The 25,145-nt window shown below is 37.5% G+C and overlaps 1 protein-coding gene and 1 long non-coding RNA gene across 1 annotated transcript; both read left to right on the top strand.

Moving 5' to 3' along the window:
* LOC311094365 (uncharacterized protein) overlaps positions 1-25,145 on the top strand; it is a 337,913-nt gene that overhangs the window by 159,178 nt on the left and 153,590 nt on the right.
* Positions 116-1,528, top strand: LOC311095954. Its single transcript, XR_014608929.1, has 2 exons — positions 116-216; positions 896-1,528. It is a non-coding gene; the product is annotated as an uncharacterized lncRNA (long non-coding RNA).

The raw sequence follows: 25,145 nt of genomic DNA, 5'->3' as shown, positions 1-25,145 counted from the left end.
ACGAGACATCTAGCCTCTATATATATCTATGGATGTAATTGCCAAAACTGTGCTGCCAAGATGTAACAAAAGATCTCGCGACATTACAAAATCCTGCGATAGGTTAGATTATCTCGCGAGATGTTAACGCGTTCTCCCCATAGACTCACACTTGGGAACATTGAAGTTTGAACAATCACGAGGAGAGGAGGAATATTATTAGAAATCTACTGTTGGGTACGTACATTTTGTATTATTAGATTAACGTGCTAGAGTTTTATTTGTTTGACATGAATGAACCGAAAGAAATGATGCCCACATTGTCAACTGAAATTGGCTAACTGAGTTTGGCTAAAATTAGCTAGTAGGCTAAAAGTTACTTTGAACTTATACAACGGTATACCATAAAGTATGTTTAATGATAGTCAAAGTTATTACTGTAACTTATTAATGTAGCCTTGTGAGAGTTTCTTTCAGAAAGTAAATTATCTGAAATAGAATGAAATGTTTAGCTGGATTTGAACATGTTTTCAGTAACTGCTTTAAAAATATTTTGTAATTTTAGAATTGCTAAACATGTCTATTCAGGGGACATCACAGCCCACCTGTCTTTATCAGAAATGTCCTGTTCACTTTCTCACCGTTACACACCTAGTTAAGGGTCTTTCTCAAGGGCACCACAGTGGTATTGAAGAGGCAGGGGACAAATGCTGTTACCCCCGCCCCCCCAACTGATCTAACACCAATTTAAAGCAGAACATCTTTTATACAATAAAATAAAATGTAATGCATGTTGATTACCTTTTTCTAATGTTTCATTCATGATTCATTCATCTTGTTCCATGGTTTTGCATGTCATTTACCTCAAATTTTTAATTTTATTTATTTTAAAAAGAAATCTATTCTCTTCCCTTAGATGCTGTGAAGAGGTGGAGCCCAAATGCTACCGACTCTGAAATTGATGCAGCAATGGCAGAACACCTGAAACGCGCTCCAGGAAGAGCTGGGGGTGGTGGATACAAAAAATGAGCCAAACAATGTGTTTAAGGGATAGTTCACCCAAAAATGAAAATTGTCATCATTTACTCAACCTCATGTTTCAAACCTGTAAAAACCTTTCTATGTTATGCTAAACACAAAGATGTTTGGAAGAATGTTTGTAACCAAGCAGATGTCGCTTCCCATTAACTACCATAATAATTTTTTCTCCAATAATGGTAGTCAATGGATGCTCTATTTGATTGGTTACAAACATTCTTCAAAATATTTTCTTTTGTGTTCAGCAGAAGAAAGAAACTCATACAGGTTTGGAACATGAGGGTGAGTAAATTACATAATTGTCATTTTTGGGTGAACCATCCCTTTATATAATAATTCAGTATTTTGTAATTGGTATTTTACTTTGGTTAACAAATCGAGAGCTTGGAATTATAAGGTTCTATCTCCGTTTGGGGTAGTTTATTGAGCATCAAAGTTTTTAAACTCAGTTTATTTTTTGTGAGATGGAACCTTTTTATTTTATTAATAACAAATTTTTTTTTTTTTTTTTTTACAAAAATAACACCACACAGGCATTAATAAACACCTAATGGATCAGATTGTCAAAAACTCAATTTCGACCAAAAGTGGAGATAGAACCTTATAATTCTAAGCTCACGAAATGTTAAACATTGAAAAAAAATAAAAGAGAAATTTTGGCTGTTCAAGATCAATAAAATGTTGTGCTAAATCAGAACATGCTTCTTTTTTGCTTATGTCCACAAATAATGTGTTATTGTTTGTGATGTAGGCCTACACGTGATTAACATGTTTTATTGACGTTCAGGTCTGACTGGACCAATTTTGGACCTTTTTCAAGATGTGTAAACCTCAAGACTTGATTGCCTTTCACGATGTTACACAAAAGGTGTGTGATTATTTTATATGCAGGCTTATATATACACTTAAATTATGCAGCAACACATTTAAACACACAGATGATGACGCATTTAGACGTCCAGGGACGCGCAGAAAAGACGTGGAATTCACGGCCAGAAAAGACGTCAAAGACGTCGGTTCAACTTCCATTTTGGAACTATTTTTCAACCATGACGGGACGTGTCTGTTGGACGTCTTTTCAACGGTCATTAAACGTCCAAATGTTTGCTGGGCTAATATTCATCCAAATGAGTCAATATTGAATCATATCACAAGAAATGAACTGAAATCGTGAAATTTGTGTCAAGCAATAATAAAAAACACTCTAAAAAATGCTGGGTTGATTTAAATGTGGACTAACCCAACGTTAGGTTAAAATGCAATTTAAAAATGGACAAACCCAGCCGTTGGGTTACATTTTTAAATTGCATTTTCAACCCAACGTTTGGGTTAGTCCATATTTGACCCAAAATTGGGTTAAAACAACCCAGCATTTTTTAGACTGAGCTTACCAGAAATTGTACCATGTAAACATTGTAACATGTTTCTGTTTAGTTACTAAAATGTTTTGACAATCACAATACTTATTGTGATGCAAGATTTTTCAGGTGTTATCTGAAACCTTATTCTCTGTTGGGTTCCATCGTAACTATTAGTTTGTGTAGTGCTACATTTTGTGTGTTCTCTGCTTTCCATTTTCATTTTGGGAGTAAAGAAGTGTTTAAAGGGGAAGTTTTTTTTTTCTCCTCTCCAACCTTTACTTCCCCGTAGATTAGCTTTACCTGCCTATCCACCATTCAGTCGGAGATCGGGTTGGACACATCGTGTAGTGACAGACAATGGCGGTCTTTTTTCCCGGAAACGCGGAAGTGTTCTATAATTTAATTCTCATTCGTGTGTGTGTGTGTGTGTGTGTGTGTGTGTGTGTGTTGTAGTTCTGAGTATTAAGGTTTATATGAACATGATTTCTCCGTAAGCTGGAATATAGTCTACAGAAGCGCTGATTTCTCCACTTTATGAACAGATCATTGTGCCGTGTGGGAGTTTCACTAGAAACACTCGTGGTTTAAAACTTTCCACACATGCCAGCATGATGAAACTTAGTGCACTAGTTGCCATATCAGCTCTATTGTTCCGGCCCTGGACGTAATGTGTTATTCCCCTTTGCTGTGTGTCTGATGTCTCGATGCTGACAGTGATTGTGTAGTTCGGGTTCTCCGCTCCTCAGTGAGGGCTTGATCGGGTTCAGATGCGGCAGATTTGTGACATTTGTCTATCTTAAGTTTCTCTTTTGTTTTGCAATTGATATATATTTCTTTTGTTTACTTATCTTGTCGCTGAGTTATGTATTTAGGCTAATATTTATTTATTTTGGAAGCCGTATAGGGAGGACGTTGCCATCCTTTTATTTTATTTTTATGAATCGTTTTCTCTTGTTTATTGGTCAGTTGGGGAGTAAGGGAAGGCTTCTGTATTTTATTTGGGATTTATCTTTTGTCAGGTAAGTTACATTTAATTCCTCTTTAGTTTGATTGACTTTTGTTTGTTATTTTGGCCTGAACCCCTCCTGAAGATTCACACTTCTTGTTATTCATTTCTGCACTGCAAAAAGAGATGAAAAACAACACATGTGACTGTGTAGATAGCATTTTGACACATGTTGTGTAGATTTTAGCACACAATGTGTGTTAAAATGTAACTCTGGATAGAATAGCACTGGGTGGAGGGCAGTTTGTGTTTATGAAAAAAATTATAGGTAGGCCTATATTTTATATGGTATTCCATAAAAAGCTATAAAATAAATAAAACAATGCATTAAAATAAATCAATTAAATCTAAATTCATGAAAACTTAAAGATTAACGGGAGTTTTTTTTGCAGCCAATCACATCATGCCTCTTTTTCAATGTTTCAAATGCTGCTTTCACTTGTTATTAATAACCAGATTAACTTTATTTCTGTCAGATGTCTACAGAAGCTCTTATTGAGAATTAACAGGTTTTGGTGTTGACGATTCATTGAATGTTTCATTTAAAGTCACCCGAATCGTGATTAGTGTCAGCTTTATTTGGGCTCTTGACCCTTGACTCTTTAACATTAGATTTCTCTGATTGCTGTAAATGTGTATTTATTTTAACATATTTGAAACAGCAGAGATAATCATGAGATATAAATATGAATAATAATATATAAATATGCTCAGATGATAATATTATCATCATGGACAAGTAAGATTAAGTTCAGCAAGAATTTAATATTTGAAAGATGAGTGTGATTTATAAAAGATGATTTTTAAAAAGATTAGCACATTGCAATTAGCTTAATTTTTTTTTTTTTTAATTACACAGTTCACACAAAAGCTTACAGACTATGGTATCAAGTATCAGCACATGAATCTCAACAATGGTGACAAACGAAAAGATTCATGCCGCAATGCATGCTGGGTGCCACCATAGTACAAAACTCATGAAGCTTTTCGTTTACATAACAAATGTGTTTTATTAAAATACAGTTAAAGCAGCCAGAGAAATATTAAAAGAAGAGTCAAGGGTCAAGAGCTCAAATAAAGGAGCCATTAATCACGATTCTGGTGACTTCAAATAAGACATTCAATGAAACATCAACATCTAAACCTCTCAATAAGAGCTTGTCTATGTAGATTCATGATGTCTAAACCATCCAAATGTTCAAACAAACTCTTTATTAAACGTCACTGGACTCCATAAACACAAGTTAACAATACGTTTCAGTTTTCATCCGAACACTCAGTTGTAAAAACACAGGAAGTAACTCTAGCAAATACACACCGACTGCAGTCACATGTGACACATCTGACACAGTGGCGGCTGGTGAAAAATATCTTAGGTGGGGCCAGAGCCGGATTAACGCAAAGGCAAACTAGGCACGTGCCTAGGGCCCGATTGGCGGGATGGGGCCCAGACAGAGGGACAAAAAAAAAAAAAAAATGTACAAATGTCCTATCTACAATTTATTTCAATATTTATTAATTAACTAAAAATAGTGACGATGTTTATCTTAACCATAGACTGTTACATTACTGCAGTTAAACCAATTAATGTGTCCGTTACAAAGCGGGTGTCGGCTTCTGAAAGTATGTGTAACGAACGCATCCATCAGGTGCTGCGAGGCAAAAGCCTAATAAGCACACAAAGAAGCACAGCTCATAATGCAGGTGTGTGAGTTGTCGTCATCTATTTTGGAGTGATTATGTATTCTAAATATAAACGTGTACTGTAGATCAGCGTCATTTCTGGAAAAATCATTCACCGCTTTATTACGAGTTTTAAAAGAGCGCGAGCGTCATTAACGTGCCCAGACGCGACGCTTTGAATTTGCGCGTACAATGAATAACATCGCGTCCGGAGCTGACTAGTAAAAAAGCTACAAAATTAAAAGACAAGACGTCTGTATTCTAAGTTAAAAAGCCAACACACTACAACATTTTTAAATGTTTCTAATAAAGGATCTAATATCTATGGGTCTATCTTCTAAATTCTGCTGATACCCTGACATTACGCCAATAATATCAGTTTATATATATTTTTTCTGCTCAGTAGCGATCGTGTCTTTCTCTTCCACTTGATTTGTGTATAGCATATTTAAGGTAGCAATGCAATATAAAAGCACTTAGTGGGATTCTGGAACTGTGAATAAATTGAATAAAACAGCAAAATAACAACAATAACATCTTCATTAAACAAAAAAGAGATTACCTTAGATAAAGTTTGATTAATATGTACATACAGTACCGGTAAAAGTCTGGACCCATTACTATTTTTAATGTTTTTGAAAGAAGTTTATTATTATGCTCTACAAGCCTGCATTTATTTGATCAAACATACAGAAAAAAACAGGAATATTCAGAAAGGATGTGTTAAATATATAAAAAGTGATAGTGAAGACTTTTTTAAAACAACTTTTTAATAATCAAAAATCCTGAAAAAAAGTATCACAGGTTATAAAATAAATATTAAGCACCATTTCTAACATTTGATAATAAATCAGAATATTATAAAGTTTTCTGAAGGATCACGTGACACTAAATTCAGCTTTGCATCACAGAAATATAAAGTATAGTAAAATAGAAAACCATTATTTTAAATTTTAATAATATTTCACTATATTATTTTTATGTATTTTTGATCAAATAAATCCAGGCTTGATGAGCATAAGAGACTTCTTTCAAAAACATTAAAAATAGTAATGTGTCCAAACTTATGTACTGTGTAAGTAAAAATATACTGCTTTTAAAATTAAATGTTGTATAAATAAAAAGGTTAGGAATCATATTTGTTTCAAGTGTTTTTTTATTGGGGGTGGGGGGCCTCCAACATGAATTTTGCCTAGGGCCTCCAAATGTCTAGAACCGGCCCTGGGTGGGGCTGTGTCTTATTCAGTCGGTTTCAATAGTCTGGTAACCATGGGAGTCTTGATGAAATATGCTCATCATAACGGGCACGTTACATTATATGAACATGTGCGCGGGACACTCGAGCCGATGTTCAGTTTAACTAGTTTAGAGCCCTGCATTTCAGCCCGAGCCCGACGGGCCCCGACTTTTTTACGCCCCTAGGGCCGGGCTTCGGGCCAATTTTCACGTCATAGTTCACATGCGGGCCGGGCCTCGGGCCTTTTTTGGGTTATCCTTCTTTTTATATTTTTAGACATTAATTAAAAAAATATGAGAAGTTGACGTCGACGATAGAAGAACAAACATAGAAAGACATTTAATAACCTCATAACTTTCATAATCTAATAATTACACTGACATATGATTGACATGACAGTTTCACGCACGCAAGCACGCGCACAAACAGAAGGTTTCCCGTCAGCGCAACCAACGATTCACCTCACTTGCAAATAATGCAGAATATTAAGAGAAAAATCGCAGAGTGATAGAAGAGAGGACTGGGTTAAAATCTCCCACTGTGGATGCTATTCTTTTTCTCCACGATGCTCTGTAAGAGACTGTTCTAACTTTTCGTTTGATTGGACTTTATTTTCATTTAACTGTTGGAAACTAGGCTACTGATGTTTTTCGTTTTTCGTTTGATTGGACTTTATTTTCGTTTAACTGTTGGAAATTACTGGAAAAAAGAATGGCCATTTTCTGTGGTGCATTTTTTGAGGTAAGATAACCTGCAAGTTTTTTTTTTTTTTTTTTTTTTTTATTTGCTCTATTGCTCATTTCGTTTGCGAGCGCTGTTGCGAGCAGCCTGAGCCTGCCTCAGTATTTCAAAAAAAAAATTACTCACTGTGGTTTAATAAATAAACATTAAACTAACTGTCTGTGATATGCTTGAAGTGTTTTATATCTATGGATTTTATTGTAGCCAAGTAAAGTATTAGCGTTGATTTGAGAGGCTAAATTGATCAAACATGTTTTACTCGCTGTTGGCTCGGCTGCTTGCTCGTAATTTTTAGCGCAATTTTCCACCGGACAAAATTGCGATTGTTAACTCATGATTTCTGTTCTGTCTGTGCGCACCAATCTTGCACTTCTATCTACTCCTCAACCAGACCACCTAGAGACTTCGGGTTTTCGGCATTATGTTAAGGAAGGTCTAATCTCGGGAACGCACAAAAAAAAAAATCCAGGAAAAGATTTACTATCTCTTAGTGTTGTGATCCCATGACGTCAGAAAATTGCGCTAAAACACTCACTGAGTTTTTATTACTTTTTTTTTTTTTTTTTTTAAATGCTCCAAACATTTGTCTAAATTAACTTAATAAAGAAATGAAAAGAAAAGAAACATAACTAACAAAACGGACATATTTTAATGGCTGCAAATAGGGCAGGCTGCCGCTGTAAAAAAAAAAAAAAAAAAAAAAAAATGAATAAAACCGGGCTCAGGTCGGACTCGGGCTGATAATTCTGATGAGCTGTCGGACACGGGTCGGGCTAGGGCCTGAGCGTCTCGGGCCAGGGCCGGGCTCGGGCCTAGATTTGAGGCCCGTGCAGGGCTCTAAACTAGTTTAACTGGTGACCGTGTTAAACTGCGACCTGACGCCAGATGTGAACGATCATGGTGCTGGTGTCATTGGAAATATTAAAAATTAAGTAGCCTAATGAAATTACTTGTAAAAAATCTAAACTAACTTTAGCTGGACAATAACTTTATCCTAGAGCTGCTGTAAAGCCAAAACAATCTCTGTTACTTTAATCTCCTATTATCACTGTAAAGCTGATTTGGAAGAATCTACATTGTTAAAGCGCTGTATAAATGAAGATGACTTGACTTGTTATGGCAAAAGTTTGTTTGACAGAATAAATAAAGTCTTGCTTGTCACGGGACTCAACTTCATGTTCCAATGTCTAATTACGATTAATTACATAACAGAATATAAGGGGTTATTAATGTACAAATCATCCAAACGTGTTCTTTGGTTCATTATAGTCGTGACCGGCTCAACTCTCACGCTCACAAGCTGATAGTATCACAATACATCACACTTTAATGACATTTTCTCGTCAAAATGCATTGCTGCTCCCCCAAATATTACACGACATAACAGCACACTTCATAAATCATCCAGTCCATTTGCCTGCATTTTATTCTAAAACATGAATTAATGCTAAACGCCGGTTCAGCTGAAATGAACAGAATGAACGTGTTCGCAAAAACGAAACGAATTCTCAGTTATTATTATCAGCATGTTTGCAAACTAGGTTTACAGTAAGACACGCGGGACATTCCTCGGCATAAATGTATTCGCACATGAATATCATCGCGGCACTTTATTTATAGAATCTTTTAAACTTTGGGCAATATGTAAATATAACGGCAATATACATTTAAAAACCTCTAAAATGCAATTCAAAAGCACCTACCGTATAGCTGAGGTGAAACTGAAGACTGATGATGTGGTGTGTGTGTGTGTGTGTGTGTGAGAGAGAGAGAGAGAGAGAGAGTCAACCTCTTCCAACCTCCAGTCAACCTCTTTATCAGGGTATTGATTTAGTGGATCAACTAGTTCAGAATCAGACATTCACTAGCTCAGCTATTTATTTATTTATTTTTGGAATAAGGTGTATAACCAGTAATAAGTAGATAAATGGCTGCTATTTTGCATACGTTTATTTGTAATTGCCAGAAAGAAAGAAAGAAAGAAAGAAAGAAAGAAAGAAAGAAAGAAAGAAAGAAAGAAAGAAAAAGAGGGCAGAGATGAGGTTAGGAATGAAAAGTCATAGGCCTGTGTAGTTTCTTCATTCACTGTGACCTATCCCTGCACTGGATGGCCAATTTCACATGTATTTTATGTGTTTTCAAAATACTTTATTTGTAATTTTGTATTAATTTTCACACAGTATTTTGTATTTGTATTTATTTCCATGTATTTATGCCCATCTCTGCCTGGGTGTCATTGACTAAAACTATCTTTTGAATTAAATTATTTTATGTATGAAATGTTTGTATAAGGCTAATTTATTTTGCTTTCGAATCTTAAGAAGTAGCTTTAAATAACAGAGAGAGCGGGGCACAATCTAACGCTTTTGACTTTCTCAGTTTGTGTATATCTATAGGGTTCAGAGTGTTTATTTTTCCCAATTTCACACATATGTGATTTTGTTTTATCAATACAGTGTATATTTTAATCTTGATATACCCCAAAGGAATGGAAGTGAAATGTGACAACATGCCCCAGGTGGGGTTCATTATAACATGACCATGACAGATTAAAATTCTATCACAAGACAAGCTAAAATATTTTCTCAATAAAAAACAATTAATCACTTTTTCATATAAAAGAATAACATTTTTCAATAATTAAAAATAAAATCATTTTTGAGTTTGACATCGAAGGGGGGGGTGGGGGGTATCCATATAGCTATCTAAGATTTTTCTCCTCTCCAACCTTTACTTCCCCGTAGATTAGCTTTACCTGCCTATCCACCATTCAGTCGGAGATCGGGTTGGATACATACATCGTGTAGTGACAGACAATGGCGGTCTTTTTTCCCGGAAACGCGGAAGTGTTCTATAATTTAATTCTCATTCGTGTGTGTGTGTGTGTGTGTGTGTGTAGTTCTGAGTATTAAGGTTTATATGAACATGATTTCTCCGTAAGATGGAATATAGCTAGTCTACAGAAGCGCTGATTTCTCCACTTTATGAACAGATCATTGTGCCGTGTGGGAGTTTCACTAGAAACACTCGTGATTTAAAACTTTCCACACATGCCAGCATGATGAAACTTAGTGCACTAGTTGCCATATCAGCTCTATTGTTCCGGCCCTGGACGTAATGTGTCATTCCCCTTTGCTGTGTGTCTGATGTCTCGATGCTGTGACAGTGATTGTGTAGTTCGGGTTCTCCGCTCCTCAGTAGCCGCGTTTCCACTGTCGAGCCAGGGCTTTAAACGGGCCGTGCCGGGCTAATAGCCTCGGGCCAATAGCACCGGGCATGCGTTTCCACTGTCGGGCCAGAAGCTCCACAGAGCTTCACTAAAACACGCCCGTAACACGCCTCTCTGGGACAACGTCACACTAACCCATCATTTCACCAACAAATGGAAGTTTTATCAGAAAACTAATCAGAAATCACTGGAAACAGCGTTGAAAACACGATAAAAGCGGCCGTTTGCGAGCTTTTTTGTTTGTTTGTTTGTTTAGCAGCTACTTGAACATTTAAAACCCAAGCATCGATGGTTTACAATAAAAAGTGATACATTGATCATAATGAATTAATTTATGTAAAAATTGCACATTAGTCACTCAGAAATAAATTACCGTTAGGTCTATTTCACAAACGAAAGAGGACACACTTACTTTTTCAGTCGCGTCTGTTTCTTTATCTGGTAACTTAGTTACAGGACATATTTACATCACATTTAGAAAAAATGATAATTTCTACAAATATATGCCATACGACCTGAGGAGCTTTAGCACTCCCATATATTTTCAGTCAGAGAAACAGAGGAAGCTCCCGAAAAAAAAAGTTACTTTATTTTTTGATAGTCCGGTTTAAAGAGACGAGACGTAGGCTATGACAGATAAAATAAAAACATGACTGTGATAGCCTTTAAGATTGGTCTGATTTCTTCAAGCGTTCGCTATGTTTTTTTTTTTACTATGCGTATCTTCAAGCGTTTACTATGTTTACTAGGTAACGGCTAGCGCGCATAGTCTTTTGCATCACAAACAGAAGGCATTCAAACATGAACGCGATTTAAATTATTTTATTTTTAAGTCTTTAATGCTGACAGAATCATCCGGCGCTGCCGTCTCCCAACGGTAAACTCCTCCTCTGTTGGTAACCACTCCTCTAGCCCGAGCTGGCCCGCTTTGGCCCAAGGTATTCGACGGGCCAGAAATCCTGGCCGTTGGCCCCGAGTAAGCCCCGATCAAGCCCCGGAAGTGACAGTGGAAACGCGACTGGCCCTGGCACGCACTAGCACGGCCCGGCCCTGGCCCGACAGTGGAAACGCGGCTAATGAGGGCTTGATCGGGTTCAGATGCGGCAGATTTGTGATACTTGTCTATCTTAAAAAGGTCTTAAAAAGCCTTAAATTTGACTTTAAAAAATGTGCAGAAACCCTGCTTCATAATATTTAGGTTGAACCACTGTAGCTATATATTTACCAATGTTTTTACCACTTTTCTGGGCTTTGACAGTTGCAATGATATTGATATCAATGGAAGGACAAAACTATCAGTTTCATCAAAAATATCTTCATTTGTGTCCCGAAGATGAACAAAAGTCTTGAGGGTGAGTAATAATGACAGAATTTAAATTTTTGGGTGCAAACATGCATTTTAGTCTGGTAAATCATGTTGTCATATATGCAATAAACATTGCAAGGCTTGCAATTAAGTTAAATTATTTCTGTCACAAAGGTTTGGGCTGGATTCTGGCAGTGTGTGCTCTATATAAACGGAGAGTCTAAAGACTGCCTTTCCACTGATACTCTGATGGCACCGGATGAGGGCATGATATTGTTAATGAGCTGGGTGATGTGTAGACAAAAGTTGTAGAATAAAACTTTAAATCTGGCAACCCCACTTCCAAAAATGTAGTTAGTTGACAGTGTGCATGTAAACAGACACATTGAGTTGATGTATTTTACCAGGGCAGAAATAATATCAGTTATTGATCACAACATCCAACATTGCATTTTTTTTTTTTCACAACATCAAACATTGCATTTTGTTTTCCAAAATATATACACTCAGTTAATAATATTTAATTGTTGTTTTTTTCTGCCTTTTAGACGCTTTCTTTACATCAATCCTGAACGTGGATCAAAAACAAAGAAAGGACAAGTAACTTCAAAGAAAACTGGCCAAGTTGTGCAAAACAAGAACACCACTGTAAGCCTACAGGTGTCCTCACTTCTGCGAAACCTTGCAGACTTTGAATGGGATTTCGTTTGCACTTTTATGGACTTCAAAAAAGAAACAGCATTTCACTGTCGTTATAAAGCTTGGAAGAGCCAGGACATTTTTTTTAATAGAACTCTGATTGTATTCGTCTGAAAGAATAATGTCATATACACCTAGGATGACTTGAGGGTGAGTAAATCATGGGCTAATTTAAATTTTTGGGTGAACTATTCCTTAAATTAAGTGCTAACTGTTACCTGTTTGTTGTTAAGTGTTAAAATTGCATTTTATGTTTAAAAAGTAATTCAGCCAACATGTTCACAGAAGGCAATTTTAACTAAATAAATGTTTTAAAACCCAGAAAATGTTGTTTTCTTTTTCCTAGTGTGACTACTCTTATGAAACCTTAAAGTATAATATTTTAATTATGTAATAATAAAAGTAGTATTCCCTGTAAAAATACAATTTATTGCTGACGACAAGTTTAATAATGTAAAATGTGGTATACTGTATTTGGTAATTACAGTGGAGTACTGTAAATGCTGTTTACTGTAGTAGTGTTGTAAAAATACAGTATGTGGATGGCAACCCAGCTGCCAGTATTTAACTGTAAATTTACAGTGAAAAGTTTTACAGTGTACATGCATGCGATACTGATGCATTTTTAAAGCTGTGGCATATGGTTATGGTACTTTGTGGATGTATTTGTCAAAAATGACAAAGAAAACACTGCATTATTGTATTAAAATACTATATTTGGTATTCACACAATAGACAATCTCCAACTATAGGCATTTAATTTCAAGGCATTCAGATATAAGATTTGTATCCCTAATATATGTGAAAGTATGTACTATAGAAATAAGTACATGTATGCATGTATACATATATGCGTCTTACATATATTTCACATTTATGTGCATATACGGGAAAATATATGGCACTTACATGAAAACGGCCATTTTTGATATATTTTGAAATATATGTTTCATATATGTATATGTGTTTACATATATGAATTTTGCATATATTCTCATATATGCAGCAGACATACATGGGCACTAACATTATATATGTAATTTACATATATTGACATACATTACATTTCTGTATGGGGGAGGAAATACTCAAGCGACGTATCCAAATAAAAGTAATTATTAATTATAGTCAGACACATTAGTACAAATGTTAATATTGTAGGTTGAAATAGAGCACTTATTAATATGAATGATTTTTAAGTTTTAACATGCAATACAGATACAGATTTAACTACTGTGACTTTAAAAAATCTTAAAATTAAATAAAACCACTTTTCCTAAAGTAAAACAGTCTTCTTTTCAATTAATGGTATATGCATTCTTTAGAACTACTTGCATACATTAATCTTTCAAGCAGACATAATTATTTGTATGAATTAAATATAATTCATCCTTATTAAAGCTATTAACAAACAGTGAATGCTTTTCTCTTTTTCTTTTGTTGCTTGATCAAAGTTAAGGACACAGACAGACCACATTAGGTTTATTACCCACTGTCACTTTAAGACATCGGATCATGTCCAATGACATGCGGATCCAACTGCACTGATTCACATCCAATACACTCAAATCTGTTTAAGACATAACCAACATAGTTTACATGAATACTCTCCAAAACGGACATTTAGACATAATGTTGTGTGTATTTGTCCATCGTCATCGTTCTTATTCAGATCTATATGTCTGCTCTACTCATTCTCCCAGATGTTTAAACTTTTTAAAGTTTTATGAGACCGCTGGGTAGATCAGCACGTTACAGTACAAATGTGCGCATCTAGCACAAACGCAGGACATCAGTTCTGACTGGATCGCTTCCCAAATAGTCACTGTTTAACATTTTCGTCTAGTTTTTATTAGTTGACGAAAATGTCAATAGATTTTTCGTTGACGAAAATAATGACAAATAACACTGGACACAAATAACGTTGTGGTTAACGTTAACGTTGTGGCCTGCCTTATTGTGGCTTCGGTCCTTGGCTGCTTGTCGCCGCCAATCCCGCCATTTTGGACACACGCACAACAGAAATTCGGCATCTCTTCTTTTACTTTTATTTGTCTACAGGCCAGTTTTGCCCGGTCCAAAATTGCGGCGACGAAGAGCAATAAGCAATAAGTTAACCAAAGCAGTCAACGTGACTAACGTTAAAAGTACAAAAGTAGCACTAGCTAACCACCATAAGTTAACGTTAGCCAGCCAACTCCCTTCAACTTTGAAGAGTGAAATTAGGCTCGCTTAACTGTTGCACACATTTCGGTCAATATTACTGTATTAACGATATTTGACAGTAAGATACTTTCTAATCAACTACAACAAATGAATACTTACCAAGTAGTGGATATTCGCCTTTTATGTAGTCTCGTCCACCAAACGTTGCCTTGGCGTTGCACCCAGAGGATGGAGAGATGGGCGAAAAGAGCGCGCTGTCCCGCACAAGCGCAAAGTGCGGTCCCGTATGACACTTTTTTTGGCGATCCAATGTAAATCAATCTCATAGGTGGAGCTATTAATACATTTTTAGTTAAACCACTTAAATATACATATGATCTTAAATAGATATATTTAAATAAAGAAAATTATATTTAAATGTGTCACCTCTAAGAAGGGCTTGAATAATTTTTTTGAGTGTAGTCACTCCAACTAGCCACTTTGGCGGGTTGAATAATTGTAGTCTTTTCAAAAAGCATCTGAAATAAGTGTGACACTACAACACTACAACTCCCATGAGTATTAGGGCTGTCAACGTCAATGAATATTCTAAATTCGAATATATATTCGAATAGATTTAAAAAACAGAATTTCGAAGGTGAAAATGAATATTCGAATGTGGAAAAACGCCCGCGGTAGCAGAGGCGCGGCTGTCTGCTTTTCGAGTGGATGCGCTGCCTGAGGGGTCAGGGACAGGTAACAGGAAGAAGCGTTAATGTTAAACAGAAACATTACTAAAGTGTAGGCTACTGTACTGACTGAATAGATATTGCATGAATAAGGTAGGTTAGATACAGCAGTTTCATGCACTGCAGGCTTCCACTAGCCTACTTGTTTGATTACCGTTTCATGTCAAGGAAAAGTTCCATGTTTACCACAGCTCGCTCGGAGCAATGTCTGTAGAAGTATTTTTATTTCAGTGTTTTTTCTTTAGTAAGGAAATGTCGAACTGCCTCATGGATCAAACATAACAGTAGCTTTCTACTTTTATCTGGGGTTTCAACAAAAGGAAATTATACAGGTGCTAATCTACCAACATGCCTTTACTGTTTGTCTTAGGACGCTACAGAATAAACTGAGCCGGACTTTACAGGCCAAAACACTTTTCAGGCTGGATGGAGGTGATCCTCCTCTGTTTATTATGACTATTTTGTGCTTCACTTGAAAAAGTTCCTTTCACTTTTAGTAACTGGAGTCACTTCAGTTCTAAAATAATAATAATGGAAGGCTACTAGTAAAGCTGCATCTGCGTGGCCCTGATTGGCTGCGGGGGTGTCCCGTACGCGCGTGCTTTGGAAGCCGATGACGTCACCGGAGCGCTCGCTCGCGCCGTCTCTCTTCCCTCATTGAGAGTTTCAGCGTCGAGTCTTCTGAGGTGAGGAGAGCAGTTCACGGTATTTCTCATATTTACACAACCATCACACACACTTTATACAGTTTGATTAAGCGACAGGCTCATTTCTGTATTGTTTTCATCGATCACAGCGATACTTGTGCGTCTTTTCTGGCGTCTTCCTTCTGAAATAAACATTTAGTGCAGCAGCAGCGAGCATGAGGAGAATATGTTGAGTTCATTCAGACCTGAGCGATGTTGTGTTCGTTTGTGTGATTGTCTCGATGTTTGGAGTAGAGCCCGACCGATATGGATTTTTGGGCGCCGATGCCGATACCGATAAAAAAAAGCCAGATACCGATATATCGGCCGATATTATTTGTGTGTATATTATAATACAGTAGCAATATTATTTATGTGTATTATAGTACAGTAAGTTTGGACACACTTTCCAATTGGTGTGTACAAACCTTTGATGGGTACTGTATATAGAATACACAGTATAAACAGAATAAATATATAAACGTTTTGCAATGATCACTCAAATGTGGTGATCAAACACTTGTGTGACAAAGATATGCAATGGAGGCAGGGTGAATGATAGAATGAGAATTTGAGCTGTAACCAAACTAGTTTGCATTGCATTTTATATTATATTATATTCTAAATACTCTTCTATTTTTAATCTTAATTTAGTGGAGGAAGAACTCAGATCTTTTTAGTAAAGTAAAATTAATAATATCATAATGAAAACGTTTATAATGACATATGTACAGTAGTTTTATACTATTTTAAATAAGTAGTAAGCAAAATGTACTAAACGTGAAACTAGGCTACAGGGCTGGACCCGAATATTCGTTCGGTGGGTTGGTATTCGATTTGAAAATTTGACATTCGAATATTTGTTGTTGTTTTTTTTTCACATCTGGGATCCCCCGCGAAACGGTTCTCATTCGCGCTTGAATAAGGCCGGCGACACGCTGACTGCGTGGCATGGCCGTTTTTATTTCGGCTCCCAAGGTTGGAGTTTGCACACTGCCTGCGTGAGACACGCGGAAAACGCGTGCATGCCAGAAATAGAACCGACGCACAAGTCTTCTCTGGCAAGAGCGCAGAACAGCGGAGTTTGTATGGACCGAAGTGCATGCCTGAGCTTCTGTTTTGGATTAAGCTGTGTTGCTTTGACATTGTGGAAAATAGAATAATAGAAACAAAATGTATTAGACTTTTTACCCGTTATTATCAATCTAAATTAATCTCGTTTTTTAATTTAACTTAATTTCGTTTTTCTTTATTTAAATTTCGTTTAATTTCTTTATTTAAATTTCGTTTTTCTTTATTTAAATTTCGTTTTTATTTATTTAAATTTCGTTTAATTTCTTTATTTAAATTTCGTTTAATTTCTTTATTTAAATTTCGTTTAATTTCTTTATTTAGGCCTACATTTCGTTTAATTTCTTTATTTAAATTTCATTTTTCTTTATTTAAATTTCGTTTTTCTTTATTTAAATCTACCCTTTACTGTGTCAGTAATTTTGTTAGTCAGAAAAATATTAGACTACCTTAAAAGTATTGCTTAATTTAACAGACCTGTGTGTGCGTTTTATATCACTAACAGTGTCCGTTCTCGGACGCGTTCTCTGCCCGCGTGAGGTGCGCCGCTTCCCCCTCGCGCTGTTCTGTAGTTTACTAAAAGTGTATTAATTCTGAACGTGTCACGTCTCCATCTGGCTACTTTTAATGCAAAATGGCCCTATATAAAGTGTTATAATTACATAAATTATTGGAATATTGCTTGATGTTGTAACGTAGCAGAATGAGCTTTAACACTGTGTCTACACCGGACGCGGCTGTTATTTTTTTTCCACTTTTGCCAGTTCTTTGTAACAGCTTTTAGGTGCTTTATTGGCAGCGCCATCCTTACATAAATCACTGCACGCTGCATTTTTTTAAATATTAATTTATCGGCCGTTATAAATGCCGATACCGATAGTTAGGAAAATGCCTAATATCGGCCGATAATATCGGCCTGCCGATATATCGGTCGGGCTCTAGTTTGGAGTGAGAACTGTTACTGAATATCAAGTTAAAGTTTGAGATCTGTGAGGGGAATCGATCTCATGTGTTGCTGTTGCCGTTTTCGTGTTTACCTTTATTATTGTCGACATTTATCTTTGGCAGATTACATTTACTTATTAAAATTGATGTAGACACTTTATATTGCCCCTGCATGAGTAATGAATGTGGGAAATATAAAATCTATACATGCATGGGAATATAGATATGAAGTTTGACACAGGAAACGTTACATTTTCTTCATTTTTAAGAGTTTTATGACCATTGTCAGTTTCTAAATAGGCCCATGTAACCCATGTTAATGGAATTACTTTGTTTATTGCTATTAATAGTTATTATAAAGTCAAACTATATTTAGATTAACATATTATGGTGTTGTAGTTATTTGCCTGAAGAGGTTATTTATTTAATTATTTTGTTTTATTATTGGTGATTTATCACTTATTTTGGTGGTTATATTGTGAGAAATAACAGTATTGTCTTTCAGTAGAGCAGTTTTACAGGCTTTTGTCATGTATCCTGACTCAAATAATGTGTTTCTAACAGCAAACACTCAGAATAAAGTGAGATGATCTGCTGATGACCCTGAATGGCTTGTTGAATGAGTGTTGATAGTCTGAGGCTCATCAATATTAACGGATCTGCTGAAAACACTCTTTATTTCATGAAAATAGTTCCTGTTTTCACCTCATTTATTATGCTGATGTCTTCAGATCTCCTGTAAATTGACACTTAAAGCTCATTTCATTGGTGTCAGCAGACTGAAGGTATTTGTTGCCTACTATACGTTTATTTCTGTCTTTATGATTTTAACTGTTTTCCTTACCAATATTTATATTTGGAAGTATTTAAATTATTTATATTCTTTTCTATATTTCTAGATACCTGCATTTTAATGAAGAAGCAGAATAATGTTAGGATTAGTAAACAAAAATAATTAATTGGCATCAGTTACTGTACAATAAATATATAGACAGGCATAAATGCTTAGAAGTGTCATTTATTATAAAAACAAACTCAGTAACTTATATTTGATTTTGGCAGATCAACTCCTCCCACTGTAATTCATCTTCAGTGAAGCTCCTCCCACTACATTCACATCATCAGTGAAGCTCCTCCCACAGCAATCACATCGTCAGTGAAGCTCCTCCCACACTGGAATACATCATCAGTGAAGCTCCTCCCACAGTAATTCAGCAATAAATGCTGTAAATTCCCATCAGCTACAAGTGAAGACGAGCATCAGGAAGAGCTGAAATCTGCAAAGACTGAGTTTATTAAAGAGGACAGTGAGAACATGAGTGATCCAGAACCCTGCAGAATACACAAGATGGCGCCGGTGTGTTTGGCTGGCCGTCTGTCACTCTCTTTGCTTTGTTTAGTTTTATTGATTTTTGGCCTTGATATTTTTGAGATCAAGTCAACGTTGGTGTATGATCGCCAAACTCTTTTGAATCTAAGGTTCCATGTCAAAGATGTGCTTACCTTTGATAATGGAGGAGAAAAAATATGGCCCCCGTTTCTCTCTGAAATCCCAACTGACCTGAGCCGGGTCCCGGTGCTTGCTTCCAGGAGGAGACGTCGCCGCCGCGGCACCCGAAGCGGACGGCTGGTAAAGCTGAAGATCCGCCTTAAGAATTCGTATACTTTCCGGCCAGTGTGTGGATTATTTCCCGGCATGTTCATACCACTACGCCTGCTGGATCCGATGGATGCCTGCCTGGTACCTGTCAGCGTGGATGCGGTGGTCCAGTCCCACCCATGTCCTTCCAGGCTCAACCGTCGCGGTGTGAATCCGGGAAACCTTCGCCTGTTGTGTCGTGCTCCCCCATCGGCTAAAGTCCCCGCTCCTGTTCCGGCCAGGGTTGGCCTAGTTAACGCTCGATCGCTGACCAATAAATCCTTTATTCTTAAGGATTTCTTTTGCTCCTATGATCTGGACCTTCTCTGTATTACAGAGACGTGGCTGAATGTGGGTGAGTCGTGCGCTCTGTTGGAACTTTTACCAGCGGATTGCTGCTTCTTTAATACACCACGAACATCAGGTCGCGGAGGAGGAACGGCAGCGGTTTTCAAAAACGTTTTTAAATGTAAACAGCACGTTCAGCAATATTCTTTCACCACCTTTGAGCTAACTTCTTTTGAGGTGGGTCGTTCTGATCCGGTACTATGTGCCGTTATTTACCGCCCGCCTAAATACAGTAAGGATTTTATTGCTGATTTCTCTGAATTCATGGCCGATATCCTGACTAATTATGGACATGTTCTTATCGTTGGTGATTTTAACATACACGTATGTTGCCCTGGTAAACCATTGGTAACTGAGTTTTTATCCCTGATTGATGCTTTTAATCTGACACAGTCTCTACGTACAATGACACATGAGAAAGGACACACTTTAGATCTAGTTCTGTCTTACGGTTTGCCTGTGTTAAACCTAGAGACACACGACGCTGTATTTTCTGATCATATGCCTGTGACATTTGAGACTGTATTTGCCCGTGCTGTGATTAAAACTCCCACGCCTGCACGGAGCTGTCGGATTATTAACCCCTCTACTGCCACTCAGTTCTCCATGGCTTTTGACCAGCTCTGCCCTCCTGACATGACTGATGTCCAGGAGCTCAGTACCTGGCTCCACTCTTCCTGTAAAGCTGTCCTGGACTCTGTGGCTCCATTAAAGGTCATGCAAACCAGAACTAAACCTGAACTCTGGTTTAATGCTGGGACTCGAGCTGTCAGACAGGAATGTCGTAGAGCTGAGCGTAAGTGGAAAACAGATAAACTGCAAGTGTCCTTTCAGATTTTTAAAGACTGTTGGCGAAACTACCAGAATGCTGTTAAAGAGGCTAAAAAAGAGTATTTCTCTAATATTATTTCATCTCACGCCCAGAATCCACGAATGCTTTTTAGTACCATTGACTCTCTTTGTAACGCTCCACAAACTGCTGGTTTAGAATCCTCTACTGAACTGTGTAACAATTTTATGCAGTTTTTTATTGATAAGGTCGCCTCTGCGAGGGCTCTCACCTCTCATCCTGTTTCTGATCCCTCTGTTTGTGTTGCTTGCCCTGTTGCTTTTAATCAATTTGAGCCTGTGACGCTATCACACTTGAAGGATGTGGTTGCTCATATTAAGCCTTCTGGCTCCCCCTGTGATGCTCTCTCACCACGATTGTTCAGAGAAGTTTTTCTCACTATTTGGTACTGGGTACTTGCTATTGTAAATGGTAGCCTGTCATCCGGTGTGGTTCCTACAGGTTTCAAGCATGCTGTAGTGACACCCCTGATAAAGAAACCTGGTTTAGATCCTACTGTGCTGAATAATTTTAGGCCAATATCCAAGCTCCCATTTGTATCTAAAATCTTGGAGAAAATTGTGTATTTACAACTAAAGTCTTTTCTTGATGAGCAGGGTTTATTAGAGATCTTTCAGTCTGGATTTAAATCCCTACATAGCACGGAGTCAGCACTGCTGAAGGTTTGCAATGACATCCTCTTGGCATGCGACTCCAGTAACAACGTAATTCTGGTCCTGTTGGATCTTAGCGCTGCCTTTGATACTGTAGACCACAGCATTTTAATCTCACGGTTACAGCACCAAGTAGGCCTCTCTGGCACTGTCCTGGAGTGGTTTAGATCCTACCTGTCTGACAGAACATTTCATGTTAAAATGGCTGAGTTTGAATCCTGCCCTGCTCCGCTGTCATGTGGCGTTCCCCAGGGTTCAATTTTAGGTCCCTTGCTTTTTTCATTGTACCTGCTTCCTTTTGGGTCTATTCTTAGAAAACATGGTATATCTTTCCATTGCTATGCAGATGATTGCCAGATTTATGTACCCTTAAAGCGACATGACACCTGTTCAATTACACCTCTTTTAGCATGTCTGGAGGATATTAAAGCATGGTTGGCCTTAAACTTTTTAAATTTTAATGAAAAGAAAACAGAGGTGATAATGTTTGGATCTGGTGGCTCATGTGAGACCTCCCCTGTTGAGCTGGGTCCTCTAGCCTCGTATCTTAAACCCACAGTATTAAATCTTGGTTTTAGACTGGACAGTGATTTTAAACTCGACAGCCAAATCAACACCACAGTCAAATCAAGTCTTTATCACCTAAGGAAACTGGTAAAGGTGAAACCTTTCCTTTCCAGGCAGCAGTTAGAAACCGTAATCCATGCCTTTATTTCCTTACGGCTGGATTACTGTAACTCCATTTATTTTGGACTCAGTCAATCCTTACTTGCACGTCTGCAGCTGGTTCAGAACGCCGCTGCACGGGTTTTAACCGGAACCCGGAAGAGAGAACACATTACTCCCGTCCTGGCTTCACTCCACTGGCTGCCTGTGCATTTTAGAATCCATTTTAAAATTCTCTTGTTTACTTTTAAAGCTTTAAATGGTCTTGCTCCGTCTTATTTAACTGAGCTACTCAACCGTTACACTCCCTCCCGGTCCCTCCGGTCGGCTGACCAGCTGCTCCTGGTCGTCCCCGGATCCAAGCGGAAGCTCAGAGGGGATAGGGCCTTCTCTGTTTGTGCTCCCAAGTTATGGAATGCCTTACCTTTAACCATTCGTCAGGCTTCCTCATCATCGATTTTTAAAACTCTTCTTAAAACTCACTTCTATACTTTGGCTTTCAACCCAAACTGAGACTTGATCTTATCTGCTAGTATTTGCTCTTAACTGTCTTATTTTGATATAGTTTTATTGGGTTAGATTTTTCACCCCTAGTTTATTATTTTTATGATATTGTGACTGTTATTTATGTCTTGGTCGATGTTTTTGTACCCTTATGTACAGCACTTTGTTCAGCTGCTGCTGATGTGAAAGCGCTTTATAAATAAAGTGATGATGATGATGATGAGAATGAAACACACTGAAGATCCTGAAGAACAAAGAGGTTAGTGTTTATTGTTCATTCATTCATGATGCTGAAGATCATTCATGTTAGAAACCAGTGTTTCCCACAGAATTAGATTCTATTTGCGGTGGTGGTGTGGTGATTAAGGCACAACAAAAGGGTTAAATATGTCATATATTTTTATTGACACGTATACACATTTCCATTGTCAACACTTAGTGTCAGATAACTTAAAGGAACACTCCAACTTTTTGGGACTTTAGCTTATTCACAGATCCCCCAGAGTTAGATAAGTCCATACATACCTTATTCATTTCTGTGCGTTCTGTAAGTGTTATTTGACGCACCCACCGCTAGCCTAGCTTAGCACAAAGACTGGATGTAAATGGATAAGGTAGCATACTAATCCCAATAAGTGACAAAATAATGCAAACATTTTCCTATTTACATGTTGTGATCTGTATAGTCACAGCGTGTACAAATAACAAGGCTATATGAGACAGAGACCATTTTTAATCGTATAAATACTGGGAACTATATTCTCACTAGGCGTAGGAGCACAGCTACTTGGGCGGAGTGATTAGCGCAGCACACGAGACGCCCTGTTGATGGTTCCGTAAACAAAACAAACGTGACTAACTAGCTAGTAGTGAACGTAACTCGTGATCATGGCTGACTTTGAGGAATTGTCAGAGGAATTTTACTGTGTATCAAACCAAGATCCAGAACCATATAGTTTTGAGCCAGAATACACAGACGAGGAGTTACAAACTTTGGAAGCACAGAAAACTTTGTATGAATAGCTAAGCTACAAGTAAACAGGTGATCATGAAAGGCTATTTCAAATGTGCTATGTCAGTTGACGTACATATTTTGTGTATTGACACACTGTATGCAATGGCTATACTACAATTTCATTGAACTATGAATGATCATTATAACAAAATCACTTACTTGGTGGACAGCTGACCATTAGGTTCACTCGGCATGGGGCGTTTCTTCCAGTTGATCTTGTCACAATGGGAAAAAAAAACGACAACTGCCAGGTGTATTAGGGCAGAGAAATCATCCGTGGTAGTGACACAAATATTTTGATTGTCATCAAGCCTTGACATTGATGGCAATACCCGGTCCCATTCATTACAAAAAAGGCACTCGGTTTCTGTCGGCATAGGTTGGCATGTTCCACATTTACACCACCAGTCCGTGTTCGTTCTGATTCTCCCTTCGACATCAATCTGTTCGGCATCTTGTCTTATAGCTTCCAAAGTTTGTAACTCCTCGTCTGTGTATTCTGGCTCAAAACTATATGGTTCTGGATCTTGGTTTGATACACAGTAAAATTCCTCTAACAATTCCTCAAAGTCAGCCATGATCACGAGTCACGTTCACTACTAGTCCCAAAAAGTCGGAGTGTTCCTTTAAAGACATTGCTATTGCTACATTGCTATGCCATTGCTACACTTTCTATGACTGCTCCACAGACTTCTTGTTGCAAATTTTGCACCCTTTGAACATTTTATTTTACGGGCCTTTCTGAAAGATTATTCCAATGCCCTATCATATGGGAAGGCCTCAGGACAGGGTCCATTGATGGAGATCCTCAATCAGGCAGCCAGGTGTTCTCCTTGAAGCTGGTTTTGGAGGTCTGTTTTCACCCAAGGGAACCTACCAAAGGCAAGAGATGCCTGGCATCTGATACTGTCCTGGTGGTGCTCCATTAGTGATGTGGCGTTCCAAGTAATCTTTTCTGTATATAACGGCTCCAACCTCAACAAAAGCCCTGTTTGCGCGGCCTTTCTTAGGCGCAGGCTTGTGGTGTCTGCATGGTCGACAAAACATTCCTAAAAAACAGAGCAATCTCAATGAAAAAAAAAAAAATTAAATAAAAATATTATTTTGGATTATCGTTTCAAGATTGCACAAATTATGCAGATATTAAATTTACCATGCTGTGTGAGGTACAGCCAAGTCTTAAACTGAGTTTTTTTTTAAATTAAAACTAACATCATAAAGTATAGATGTTTTTTACTTTGAGCAATTCTAGAGCTATAATTGACTCTTCTAGTATAATTGTAGTATAATTGTAGTAGTTATAAACAAAGGTTTATTTTAGTTCAGATTTACATTTGAGGGCAGCAATTTTATTTCTAATGTCAAAATACTACAGTAAATCCATGGTGAATGTTGCTGATCTGTGGACACTGGATAGTTCATTCATGGCACAATGTTTCTTCCTGGTTTCCACGCGCTGTTTGATCCGTTAATAACGGAGAAATGTGAATGTTTCTCACTAGATCTCGCAACGATGTCATTACTTCTGTGGCGAATTCAAATGCTTTCTTTACTGGATCTCTTAGCGCTGTGTAGCAGAGATGGGGGACTCGAGT

Source organism: Abramis brama (genome assembly GCF_963993115.1).
Source record: "Abramis brama genome assembly, chromosome: 1".
Lineage (NCBI taxonomy): Eukaryota > Metazoa > Chordata > Actinopteri > Cypriniformes > Leuciscidae > Abramis > Abramis brama.
The sequence above is the reverse complement of the archived record's forward strand: the minus strand, read 5'-3'. Positions and strand labels throughout refer to the sequence as shown.